The sequence below is a fragment of the Pecten maximus genome, chromosome 13, assembly GCF_902652985.1.
Source record: "Pecten maximus chromosome 13, xPecMax1.1, whole genome shotgun sequence".
Lineage (NCBI taxonomy): Eukaryota > Metazoa > Mollusca > Bivalvia > Pectinida > Pectinidae > Pecten > Pecten maximus.
The window spans coordinates 15,543,483-15,558,265 of record NC_047027.1 but is presented as its reverse complement, the minus strand read 5'-3'; the positions used below and the strand labels follow the sequence as shown (position 1 = coordinate 15,558,265).

General features: G+C 33.7%; 1 long non-coding RNA gene across 1 annotated transcript in view; it reads left to right on the top strand.

Annotated features, from left to right (window-relative positions):
* Positions 1–4,573: 4,573 nt before the first annotated feature.
* Positions 4,574–14,783, top strand: part of LOC117341321 — a 29,031-nt gene continuing 18,821 nt past the window's right edge. Inside the window, exon 1 of the long non-coding RNA XR_004535611.1 lies at positions 4,574–4,708. This is a non-coding gene — a long non-coding RNA (uncharacterized LOC117341321). The remainder of the gene's footprint in view (positions 4,709–14,783) is intronic.

Here is a 14,783-nt window from a genome sequence, read left to right as displayed (position 1 = left end):
CATATGTCCCTGCTTAGAACAGCACAGATATTTTTTTTTCTTTTTAAATTTGATTGAAATAGTCTTTCCTCTAGCTGTACCACATGAACTGGAGTTGCTCATGGAGAGGCGGGCCAAGGTGGCTGACATATATATGGACCTACCTTTAGGTGTGGAGGATACATGTATATAAAGGATGGGCACCGATACTGGGGAGATACCAGAGCAATGGATGGCGAGACAAAATTATCTGTTAAAGTTAGTATATGTTTATTTGTATTACGTCCGAATAGAGTTACCTCCCTTAGTTAAATTCTCTTAAGTTACAAACCTGTCTAGATCAATCAGTCAGTCAGAATTAAAAAAAACAATTTTCAAGTGAAATTGAAATAAGTCACTGGCACTGGTCATATTATATCCCCCTTTGGTATCCTATTACCCTTTAGAATAGAACAGCAAACCCATATAAATTCTTCCTGGTTCATGTAGTACATGGTAAGTACTTTTTTTGTATATTATAGTATGTAATTCAGAATTATCTCCCTTATTAAAACTTTGGTTTATTTTTGTTTAACGTCCTATTAACAGCCAGGGTCATTTAAGGACGTGCCAGGTTTTGGAGGTGGAGGAAAGCCGGAGTACCCGGAGAAAAACCACCGGCCTCATTCAGTACCTGGCAACTGCCCCACGTAGGTTTCGAACTCGCAACCCAGAGGTGGAGGGCTAGTGATAAAGTGTCGGGACACCTTAACCACTCGGCCACTGCGGCCCCCCATTATTAAAACATCTAACTTTTGGCATTGTATAAAAAATGTTAAACATAAGCGTATTGTTGTTTCCATTCCATCTTTGTCAGAGATGTGGCACATGTTAGTTTGAATGAGCAAGTATAATTAAAAAAGATATGGTAATTTCTGATCTGAGCATTAATTTAATTTTGGACAAAATGAGGACAAGTGGCAGTATATCACATTTTTTGACTCCAACTCTGATGGTTGTTACTGGATAAACATGGTGGAGCGTAATTTAATAGTCATTTTTTTATTTAACTTTTCAATTTTGACACTTAGTACTTGGGGCATGGGTCCATGTCATTCTAAGTAAATGGCAAGATGTACTACAAACAAGAAAATTTGGTGTACACTTTTAACACAAAATATGTATCACTGTCTTTGTCAGAACACCTAGCATTGCTATAATCATCAATTTTAAGAAACACATTTGTATGTAAATCAAATAAAAAAAATGTGGTCAAATACCTTTAAAGATGGATGAGATTTTTTCTCGCCTTTATTGTTTCTCTTTATAAATGTTTTACCTCGGATCTCTGTTACATGTTATCAGTAAAATGTATGACTAAATGTATAGGGGATGACTTATGCTAGTCTTTCTGCCCATCTGTTGGGCTTCTTCTCCGCTTTGTTATTCAGTAAATCATGAAAATTATCATTCTGACATCAAACAAACGTCTCCCACAACCAGGTTAGCTGATATTTAGTGTACTCGTGGGGATGAAAATATATTTGTTATCAAAAATGGTAAAATGTGATAAACGGAACTCTTCTATCTCTTGAGGACAATAAATCCTGTCTCACTAGCTGACTTAATCTTGTTTTTGCTCCCCAATGTTTTTGTTTATATATTCATAAATGTCAACTGTCAGGATTGAAGTCAGCTTGTATTTTCATTTCCATGTTTCTTAATTTTGGACCATTTTTATCGGGAATTCTTCATTGGTGCAATAAGTCCTCCTATATATTGTAACCCTGGTAAAATACTGGCCGTAATATATCTCGGCTACAGTGAAGTTCTCTTATTTTAGCTTGAACAGTTGAACATCAGACTTGTAATTAATATAAGCCAGAGGTCCTCGGTTTGATCCCTATCTGAGGCAGTGATTCAAATTTTATTAATAATGCGCTCTGTTATATTGGCACCAATGTACAGAGAATTTTACTTAGCATTACTTGTGAAACCTTAGCTGTAACCAACGAAAACATGGGTGAGTTCAACCCCTGGTAGACTACAATATACAAATGTACCTCAGGGCTAGAGAACTTCTCTTTAGCTTGATTTGATTTGTAAGATAAATTAGCAAGAATTAAATTTTCATTGATGATCTTCAAACACATCACTCTATATATATACCCTATCAAAGTTTTAAGAGAGAATTTTTCTTGGGATAAGGTATTGTCTGTATTGGCTGTCTTAAAATTGTTTGCCCACATATCTAGCACACTCAAATTTAAGTGATGTCAGTGAGTTTCCAAGGCATTTTGATTCAACTATATGTTTTAAAGATTTTTTCAGTATTAAAACTTACAAGTAGTATTTTAATGGAACAGTTTTTGCAAGATTTATTGCCCCTTTTCAGGGTCCTAATCTTGTCAAAGAATCTCCTTAATCAGATTCAAATCATGTCTATAACACTTTTTAGACTTTGTAACCTTGCTGTGTTTTCTGAAGCAACATTTCAATTCAGCTATTCATCTTATTATTTTTAGCTCACATGTCAAAAGGGCAAGTAAGCTTATGCCATTGGGTGGCTTTTGACATTGTCTGTTGTCCAGGGGGCAGTCCTGCTGTTTACATTGTGTGTTGTCCAGGGGGCAGTCCTGCTGTTTACATTGTGTGTTGTCCAGGGGGCAGTCCTACTGTTTACATTGTCTGTTGTCCAGGGGGCAGTCCTGCTGTTTACATTGTGTGTTGTCCAGGGGGCAGTCCTGCTGTTTACATTGTGTGTTGTCCAGGGGGCAGTCCTGCTGTTTACATTGTGTGTTGTCCAGGGGGCAGTCCTGCTGTTTACATTGTCTGTTGTCCAGGGGGCAGTCCTGCTGTTTACATTGTGTGTTGTCCAGGGGGCAGTCCTGCTGTTTACATTGTGTGTTGTCCAGGGGGCAGTCCTGCTGTTTACATTGTCTGTTGTCCAGGGGGCAGTCCTACTGTTTACTTTGTCTGTTGTCCAGGGGGCAGTCCTGCTGTTTACATTGTGTGTTGTCCAGGGGGCAGTCCTGCTGTTTACAATGTCTGTTGTCCAGGGGGCAGTCCTGCTGTTTACTTTGTCTGTTGTCCAGGGGGCAGTCCTGCTGCAACACATAACAAAATAAAATGTTTGGAAACAAAATTTAAATGATAAAAAAAAGCATCATATTTAAAATGTAGCGTTTCTGAAACACATCTCAAAGCCTTTCTGTATTTATCATAGACCATTAAATAGATAAACATATTTTTCAGTAGATTGTGTTCGGAGATAAAAGGCTATATATGGTGATAATTATCGACCAAAGGTATGTATGTAATCCGCGGGAGTCGTACCTGATGGCTGGTAACATAAATCACTATATGTTACAGTCGTGAACATTTTGTGTGATTCATTATTCACAAGATTTTAAATATTTAATTTAGAAGTGTTTAAAGAAATGTTTCTGGATGTGGATGTAAAAATTTACATGTAACAGGTGTAGGCCGGTACATGTCTACGATGATTTTATTATGTATGATTTTGTAGCGTATCTCTATTCATGCTCAGGTGCTGTAATGTGAAAATTATACAGAATACTTGGCCATCACAAATGCCTATCTGCATATAAAATGTCCCACTTGTGATTCCAGATGCTTTGATTGTACAATGATTACAATACCGAAATAAAACCTTGCAAAAACCAAGCAATATCTGCTCACAAAATTTTTGCAGTTGAAGTTTTGAAGATAATGGGAAATATTGAAACGTACTCTATGTAGTGAAGATTAAGTCAGAGATGAGTTCTTTACTGAATTTTAAATTGTCCAGAAATTCATGCTGACAGAAAAAAAGTCATGAAATTTGGAAGGGATAAATATTTTGAAATTTTCTTCAGAGTAAGACTTTTTTTATGATGAATTTTGAACAGACTGAATAAATTGGAAATTATAGGAAATTTCAGTAAAGTGGATAGGTACAGAGAATCTTACACTTGTAGATTATAATGACACGGAATATGCTATTGAACAAGTTCAGTTATTTGATATGTAACAGTCCTTCAATAGGTGAGTGACATAATGGAATTATTTAAACTACTTTAGAAAATTTAATATGAAATAGCCATAAGTGTATGATTCTGTTTATCACGTATAACTCATGTTTACAAGAATATAACTTTAAACTTAAATTCATTTCTGCATAAGATTGAACAATTTCAAGTCCGACAGTAAATTTTCTCTACAGATAAAAGTATGGAATGTCATATAGTAATTGTGATGTCATCAGTTATCTATGACGTCACAACAGTGTGGTCAGGTAGCTGACAATGGTATACGTAACACAATTGCCCTTTACCTCGACACCCAGTGTCATGTGAGATTTATATCCCCCATAAGATAATCATCCTCTCATAGGAATCAAATCCTACCAAATATTTATTATAGGGTAACAATGTAAAAATTTTGATAATACATTTTCTATCATTGATATGCTTTAGAAAGTTAAAAAAATGAAGTTTTATTATTTATTTTCATAATTGATTGATCTTAAACTGTTCAATAAAATTCATGTAATTATTTCAAGAAAGCAGAATATGTTAGTAATGAGCTTCATTGATCTGTTTAAAAGGTTCTTAATGACTGGCAGCAGGGGCTACACTCAGCAGTGGCCTTTGTAGTGTCATCACACCGAAATGTCACAAACTTGACTTGATAGTATGACGTACCTCACCAGTGATGTGGAAGACCTGAGGGAAGACTTACAATATAGGTATGTCTGTCAATCTTGGTTTGCTTGTTTTGTTTATTTGTTTATTTTTGCTTGGGTGTACTGCTTAGTGTTTAAAGGTCAAAGTCATTTCAAGTGAGGGTTACCATTGTAGCAGCTGACAGGTACCTCACTGAAAAAACATACTAGAGACCCCTCTTATATATACTATACAGAAAAATGAGGGCCCAAGGATTAAAACAGGACAGCACAGGATGTCTGTGATTAATATACCTCGGTAAGATGATATACCCCGGTAAGTTGTTTCACAATTGTTGAAATAAAATCAAATTTCTTAGAAGTGCAATTCAAACCCCTCTTTTATCAATAATCCTGAAATTATGGAAATTACTTAGCTTCAGATTTTCCATAGCAAAGCATTACAGAAAACTTGAATTTAAGGAAAGTTCCTTATCTAAGGTTTGTGCTTTAAATTCAACAATACTTTCATATAGTGGAAAGTTTTCAGTCAAGGAATTTTCATATAAGGAATGTTGATAAAACGGTGGCCAGCTGTGGTAAGAGGAACAAACATCATTCCTGGGGTCTTTATCTGTGGTTATTTTGTGGGATTTTTCATAATAGAAATAGAGGCTTACAATAGAGTATTATTAGATTTACTACATCAGTGTGGATCATTTAGGTTTATCAGCTTTCATAGATTTCTAAGCTTCAGTTACTTTATGTATGCCATACATAATCTACCTATTTCCAGGGAATTAACTCAAGCATTTATTGTATATCATACTTACACACTTAATTTATAAAATGACAAAAAGTGTATATATATACCAAAACAAATATCATACTGTAGGTAGCTTATGCCCTTAAAGAATGAAATGACAAAATATGTTTTTTATATTAGATTTCTTAGAAAATTTCTTGAAAAATATAAAATAGCAAAAAATGTATACACAGTATTAAAAATAAAAGTAGGTTGATCATATAATTGTATGTAGGTTGAACAATAAACTACTGTGGTATGTGTGATATAATTATCTGCTTATAAATCTTAGTAATTCAGTTGAAAACAATAAGATGTAGTGAATTGCAGCATTATTACAATGTATATAGATCATTATGTAGTAAAAGAAATATTTTTACACATAAGATAGCTTGATCATTAATAAGTGAAATTATTTCTCTTTGTGAAATAACAAAATAACTTACTTCGTCAAATGTGTTATAAAATTTCTATTTGAAGATTACTCTTCAATAAGTGAAATATGTAAAACAGGAAAATTTTGTAGCATTTTAATGATGATTTAGTGATGGGTAAAAATTGCTCCGATGAGGCATGAGTACTGTTTTACTACCCAGGAGCTGAGTCTCAACCGCCAAATCCTCACCATGGTCATAAAACTGTCATAGAGGGAATAAAATTCTGTCTCGGCCAGTTTATAGTATATATGTGTTAGATGATTGTGTTTTAAGAGTACTGCTAGAGTATAGCAGTTGTAGTAGAAACATTGAACCAAGTCCGGGATGTGTGCTACCTGTGTGATACTGATGTGGGCCCGGAGGCTGGAACAAAACAAGGTTATAGTGTATTTCGTACCAGTTTGTGTCGGTGAATATGTGTCCACGTATTCTTTAGGATGGAATATTAGGACCAAAGAATATTTAAAAAAAAAATATTTGGAAAACATTTTGGAGAGCTAGAAGAAATAAGGACTTAATTTGGAATAACATAATTACAAGTCTTAAAATGTTTATTGATATTGATCAATTAGATCATTGTCAATCAATATAATTAATTTCAAAATGAATCTCAATAACATTGTTTACAATTTTTTTTATGTTATTTAGGAAGTGTTTTTTCTGTAGTTATCTGGTGACTAACTGGCAACAGATAGTGAAGTTCATTACAACATGAACTTGCAATAACGCCATTTATTTTGGACATAAATTATCAAAGCCTCTTAATTAATTGATATGCATGGTTCTATGCAGTGTAGTTAGGGAACTACCTTTTCCGAGTGATTTACCAAATATTTCATATTTCAGAGATTTAGTATTCATTCCAGAAATATGTTTTAACTAATATTACATGTATATGACTTTTGTTCTGTAAATTTTATTTTATTTGACATTTAATATTTGTTATTTATTTTATAATATTTAATTGACATTTAATATTTGTTATTTATTTTATAATATTTAATCGACATTTAATATTTGTAGTTATTTAATAATATTTAATTGACATTTAATATTTGTTATTTATTTTATATTATTCAATTGTCATTTTATATTTGTAGTTATTTATATTATTTAATTGACATTTAATATTTGCTTATAAGATATTTTTTTTAATTGACATTGGTTTCAAAGGTATATTATTTCATATTAAATTTTTCATTCATTCTAAAATGTTTTTTCACATTTGATATGTTTGTTCTATAAATGTTAGTAATATATATTTGACACTTAAAATAAAACTGCTATTTTAGCTATTTAGAAGAAATATATATTAAGAACTCCCATAAATGTTATCATTGTGTATCAGTATACAAGGTGTTAACGTTTGTTTGACAACATCAAAACAAATCTCACCATCAAACAAATGTTAATAGGCAACAAAGATCTAATATGTACAAATGTTTGAAAAAAACTACAATTAATTAAATGCATAAATACTATTGCCTGTACGGTAAGGGAAATCTATTACAACTTCCATGTAATGTATGACTTGTGGATAGCTTCAATATAACATTGTCTGGCTTGTGGATAGCTTCAATATAACATTGTCTGGCTTGTGGATAGCTTCAATATAACATTGTATGACTTGTGGATAACTTCAATATTAGAATGTCTGATTTGTTGATAGCTTCAATATAACATTGTCTGATTTGTGGATAGCTTCAATATAACATTGTCTGACTTGTGGATAACTTCAATATAACATTGTCTAACTTGTGGATAGCTTCAATATAACATTGTATGACTTGAGGATAGCTTCAATATAACAATGTCTGACTTATGGATTTTAGCTTCAATATAACATTGTCTGACTTGTGGATAACTTCAATATAACAATGTCTGATTTGTTGATTGCTTCAATATAACATTGTCTGACTTACAGATTTTAGCTTCAATATAACATTGTCTGATTTGTGGATAGCTTCACTATAACATTGTCTAACTTGTGGATAGCTTCAATATAACATTGTATGACTTGAGGATAGCTTCAATATAACAATGTCTGACTTATGGATTTTAGCTTCAATATAACATTGTCTGACTTGTGGATAACTTCAATATAACAATGTCTGATTTGTTGATTGCTTCAATATAACATTGTCTGACTTACAGATTTTAGCTTCAATATAACATTGTCTGACTTACGGATTTTAGCTTCAATATAACATTGTCTGATTTGCGGATAGCTTCAATATAACATTGTATGACTTGTGGATAGCTTCAATATAACAATGTCTGATTTGTGGATAGCTTCAATATAACATTGTCTGATTTGTGGATAGCTTCACTATAACAATGTCTGACTTGTGGATAGCTTCAATATAACATTGTCTGATTTGTGGATAGCTTCAATATAACATTGTCTGATTTGTGGATAGCTTCAATATAACATTGTCTGGCTTGTGGATAGCTTCAATATAACATTGTATGACTTGTGGATAGCTTCAATATAACATTGTCTGGCTTGTGGATTGCTTCAATATAACATTATCAGACTTGTGGATAGCTTCAATATAACATTGTCTGTCTTGTGGATAATTTCAATATAACATTGTCTGACTTGTGGATAGCTTCAATATAACAATGTCTGGCTTGTGGATGGCTTCAATATAACAATGTCTGACTTGTGGATAGCTTCAATATAACAATGTCTGATTTGTGGATAACTTCAATAGCTTCAATATAACATTGTCTGACTTGTGGATAGCTTCAATATAACAATGTCTGACTTGTGGATAGCTTCAATGTAACAATGTCTGACTTGTGGATAACTTCAATAGCTTCAATATAACATTGTCTGACTTGTGGATAGCTTCAATATAACATTGTCTGACTTGTGGATAGCTTCAATATAACATTGTCTGATTTGTGGATAACTTCAATATAACATTGTATGACTTGTGGATAGCTTCAATACAACATTTTCTGATTTGTGGATAACTTCAATATAACATTGTCTGACTTGTGGATAGCTTCAATACAACATTGTCTGATTTGTGGATAGCTTCAATATAACATTGTATGACTTGTGGATAGCTTCAATATAACATTGTATGACTTGAGGATAGCTTCAATATAACATTGTCTGACTTATGGATTTTAGCTTCAATATAACATTGTCTGACTTACGGATTTTAGCTTCAATATAACAATGTCTGACTTGTGGATAGCTTCAATATAACATTGTCTGACTTGTGGATAGCTTCAATATAACATTGTATGACTTGTGGATAGCTTCAATATAACATTGTCTGACTTGTGGATAACTTCAATATAACAATGTCTGATTTGTGGATAGCTTCAATATAACATTGTATGACTTGTGGATAGCTTCAATATAACATTGCCTGATTTGTTGATTGCTTCAATATAACATTGTCTGACTTGTGGATAGCTTCAATATAACATTGTCTGATTTGTGGATAGCTTCAATATAACATTGTATGACTTGTGGATAACTTCAATATAACATTGTCTGATTTGTTGATTGCTTCAATATAACATTGTATGACTTGTGGATAGCTTCAATATAACATTGCCTGATTTGTGGATAGCTTCAATATAACATTGTATGACTTGTGGATAGCTTCAATATAACATTGTCTGGCTTGTGGATTGCTTCAATATAACATTGTATGACTTGTGGATAGCTTCAATATAACATTGTCTGATTTGTGAATAGCTTCAATATAACATTGTCTGATTTGTTGATTGCTTCAATATGACATTGTCTGATTTGATGATTACAGCTTCAACATTTCATTTTCTGGCTAATGGATAGCTTCAATATAACATTGTATGAATTGTGGGTGGCTTCAATATAACATTGTCTGACTTGTGGATAACTTCCATGTCGTAATTGTTTTCAAAAGTTCTGTGATACAATCATTTGGAACTCACCTGCTCAACGTGAAAGCCAAAAGTTGTGTGATACAAATCATTGAGAACTCACCTGCTCCATGAGAAGGCTCTGTGTGTGGCACAACATCTGGTACATTGTACCTGTCCTACATCAATCTTCTGGCATCAACTGCCACCCAATTGAAGTCAAGGGTCAGGATATTGGGCCAGCAACATACTGAGATGAAGAGCAGCCAAGTTTGTTCAACTGAATGACCTTGATCCACTTTTAAAGTCATAAGAGTCAAATGTGTCAAATCCTTAAAAGAAGCTCTGAACAACAAAGTGGCCAGGGCAATATGCCAAGGGTCATTTTATTTGTCTGATATCATGTTGGAATCAACAGCTCTCAAGTTGTTCAAATGAACGACATTGATTGATATGGCAAGGTCACATTGATATGTCAAGGTCACATTGATGACATCGGTCGTGAAAACCCTCCCACTATACTTAGTCAGGACTTCCACTCAGCACATATCATGGAACACCTTGATTTACTCAGACCTAAACCCAGACAACCTACCAAGGGCTTGCCACTTGTACCCACATTTAACCACAGTGACCCCCTCCCTCACTTGCAAAAAAAGATCAAAACATATTGGCAACTTATCTGTACCATCTTACCCATTTTCCTAGACCCATCCCTGGCATCAATCACATTAATCCAGTCATTGATTGCAACAAACCAAACTGCACAGTCTGTCATTTTATAAACAAAAGCAAATGTTTCTCCAGCACATACACACATCTTACATATAGTTGTTAACTATAAGGTAGCGTCGCCACAAACAAACTTTGGCTACTTTATTGCAAGCTCTAAATGCTAACAAAAAGGTAGGAACTAAATGCGAATTTTGCCTCCACATTGGGGAACACCTTGGAGACATCAGAAAACAATTAGACAGCCCTGTAGTACTCAATTTCAACCCCAATCACACTGACTCCGAGATATAGAATACCAAATAAAATCCCCCACACTGACTCCGAGATATAGAATACCAAATAAAATCCTCCACACTGACTCCAAGATATAGAATACCAAATAAAATCCTCCACACTGACTCCAAGATATAGAATACCAAATAAAATCCCCCACACTGACTCCGAGATATAGAATACCAAATAAAATCCCCCACACTGACTCCAAGATATAGAATACCAAATAAAATCATCCACACTGACTCCAAGATATAGAATACCAAATAAAATCCCCCACACTGACTCCGAGATATAGAATACCAAATAAAATCCTCCACACTGACTCTGAGATATAGAATACCAAATAAAATCCTCCACACTGACTCCGAGATATAGAATACCAAATAAAATCCTCCACACTGACTCTGAGATATAGAATACCAAATAAAATCCCCCACACTGACTCCGAGATATAGAATACCAAATAAAATCCTCCACACTGACTCCCAGATATAGAATACCAAATAAAATCCTCCACACTGACTCCGAGATATAGAATACCAAATAAAATCCTCCACACTGACTCCAAGATATAGAATACCAAATAAAATCCCCCACACTGACTCCCAGATATAGAATACCAAATAAAATCCCCCACACTGACTCCGAGATATAGAATACCAAATAAAATCCTCCACACTGACTCCGAGATATAGAATACCAAATAAAATCCCCCACACTGACACCGAGATATAGAATACCAAATAAAATCCCCCACACTGACTCCGAGATATAGAATACCAAATAAAATCCTCCACACTGACTCCGAGATATAGAATACCAAATAAAATCCCCCACACTGACTCCGAGATATAGAATACCAAATAAAATCCTCCACACTGACTCCGAGATATAGAATACCAAATAAAATCCCCCACACTGACTCCGAGATATAGAATACCAAATAAAATCCCCCACACTGACTCCGAGATATAGAATACCAAATAAAATCCTCCACACTGACTCCCAGATATAGAATACCAAATAAAATCCCCCACACTGACTCCCAGATATAGAATACCAAATAAAATCCCCCACACTGACTCCGAGATATAGAATACAAAATAAAATCCTCCACACTGACTCCGAGATATAGAATACCAAATAAAATCCCCCACACTGACTCCGAGATATAGAATACCAAATAAAATCCCCCACACTGACTCCGAGATATAGAATACCAAATAAAATCCCCCACACTGACTCCGAGATATAGAATACCAAATAAAATCCTCCACACTGACTCCGAGATATAGAATACCAAATAAAATCCTCCACACTGACTCCGAGATATAGAATACCAAATAAAATCCTCCACACTGACTCCGAGATATAGAATACCAAATAAAATCCTCCACACTGACTCCGAGATATAGAATACCAAATAAAATCCTCCACACTGACACCGAGATATAGAATACCAAATAAAATCCCCCACACTGACTCCGAGATATAGAATACCAAATAAAATCGTCCACACTGACACCGAGATATAGAATACCAAATAAAATCCTCCACACTGACACCGAGATATAGAATACCAAATAAAATCCTCCACACTGACACCGAGATATAGAATACCAAATAAAATCCTCCACACTGACACCGAGATATAGAATACCAAATAAAATCCTCCACACTGACACCGAGATATAGAATACCAAATAAAATCCTCCACACTGACACCGAGATATAGAATACCAAATAAAATCCCCTACACTGACACCGAGATATAGAATACCAAATAAAATCCCCTACACTGACACCGAGATATAGAATACCAAATAAAATCCTTCTCACTGACACCTCATCCTCCAAATCTACCTCCCATAGGGATTGGAATACTTATTATATTACATATTGATGATATGTCAAGGTCACATTGTTATGTCAAGGTCACATTGATGATATGTCAAGGTCACATTGATGATATGTCAAGGTCACACTGATATATCAAGGTCACATTGATTAATATATCAAGGTCACACTGATTGATATGTCAAGGTACACCTTGACAAAAGCCAAAGATGGTGATACAGGGATAACTTTGATCAACTTTGAAAGTCATAGAATGAAATCTTACTATAGCTTCCTCTTCCTAAGCCTCAGATCAGTAACCTCTCCTGAGATATAAATTAATTCTAGTTATCTATTTTGAAGTTCTTTGATGATAGATTACTAACAGTTGAGCGATTCAGACCCATTGAGCCTTTTGATACTGTCCTTACTTAGATCTCCATTGTTATGAGCTACCATATTTATCAGCAAATAGCTCCTGTCCATGAATAAGCTCATGTCCATAAATAAGCTCCTGTCCATGAATAAGCTCATGTCCATAAATAAGCCCATGTCTATGAATAAGCTCCTGTCCATTAATAAGCTCCTGTCCATTAATAAGCTCCTGTCCATTAATAAGCCCATATCCATGAATAAGCTCCTGTCCATTAATAAGCCCATGTCCATGAATAAGCTCCCGTCCATTAATAAGCCCATGTCCATGAATAAGCTCATGTCCATGAATAAGCCCAAATCCATGAATAAGCTCCTGTCCATGAATAAGCTCATGCCCCCTTTTCTTCATTTTTGCAAATATTATCAATTTTAAAATAGTTAATTCAATAAAAGGGCTTACAAATAAGCTCTCCCAAATTTTAATACTCTCATTTTACACTATATGAGGGAACTTATTTCGGGATAGATATGGTAGTTTATCTTAATACAAATTGACAATACTTAGGACAAAAATATCTGTACATACAAAATAGAGCATTTCAACACTTATACAGCAAAACCGTATTTATCTGTGTGGTAACGCTTAAACCGAGGTGATTCAATAAGCCCAACCCCTACTCTCGAGTAGGCAAGCTAAAAATCAATTTTATTGTAATTTACTGTATGACACAAATATGAAAGGGCTTATTACCAGACATGGGATAGTTGTTGGATAAATACAATAAAACTTTTAAAAATTGTTGTTAATACAAATATACTTAATTGATGGTGGGCTTATTAGTGGACATGGGCTTATTAGTGGACATGGGCTTATTAGTGGACATGGGCTTATTAGTGGACATGGGCTTATTAGTGGACATGGGCTTATTAGTGGCTAAATACAAAAAAATGTTTTCAAACTACTTTCAAAAGATATAGATACATTCGATAAAGGGTGGGCTTATTGGAAGAAAGGGTCTTACTTTAGGCTAAATACAGTAAATGCAGATATATTTCATAAAAACTGAGCTTATTACCAGCCATGGGTATCGTTGAGGAGAAATACAATGGTTTTAAATTTCTGACAAAATATTCAGATAAATTTGTAAAAGGTTGCCTGAAATTATTAACAATCTTATTTTTTGCAAAGATGTTTATTTTTGGAAAAATATGGTAATTTGTTCAATGCATGATAAAAGATACAGATATTTAATATTTCATGTGTTTTGTACATTTGTGATACAAGTTTATATTAAAAGTTGGCTGAGACTATTAAACTTATTTTTGCATAGATATTTATTTTAGGAAAAATATGGTAATTGTTTTCATAAATGCAGAAAAAAAGATGCAGATATTTATTATTTGATGTGTCTTGTACATGTGATACAATTTTATATTAGATGAATATAATTTATTCAGTTTTACCAAAGCATCATGTGATTGTAATATAGCTTGTTTTATAGCCTTATTATATTAATACATGTATTTTACCATAATATCATATTTCTGATTCATGTACTCCAGTATCTTTGTAATACATGTCTTCAGATTTTTTTCCGATTTTTAAAACATCATGTGATTGTAATAATCTTTGTTTGTTTATAGCTTGATTTTATGAATATGTGTTTTAATTTATCTAATATATCATATTTCTGATTAATGCCTTCCTGTTTTAAACATTTCTCATTTTTCATTGCTGCTTACAATGTATTTTATCAAATACATACATTTTATTTGATTTTGAAATACTAATTTATGCCTGTATGTCAGTAAGGTCTGTTCATAT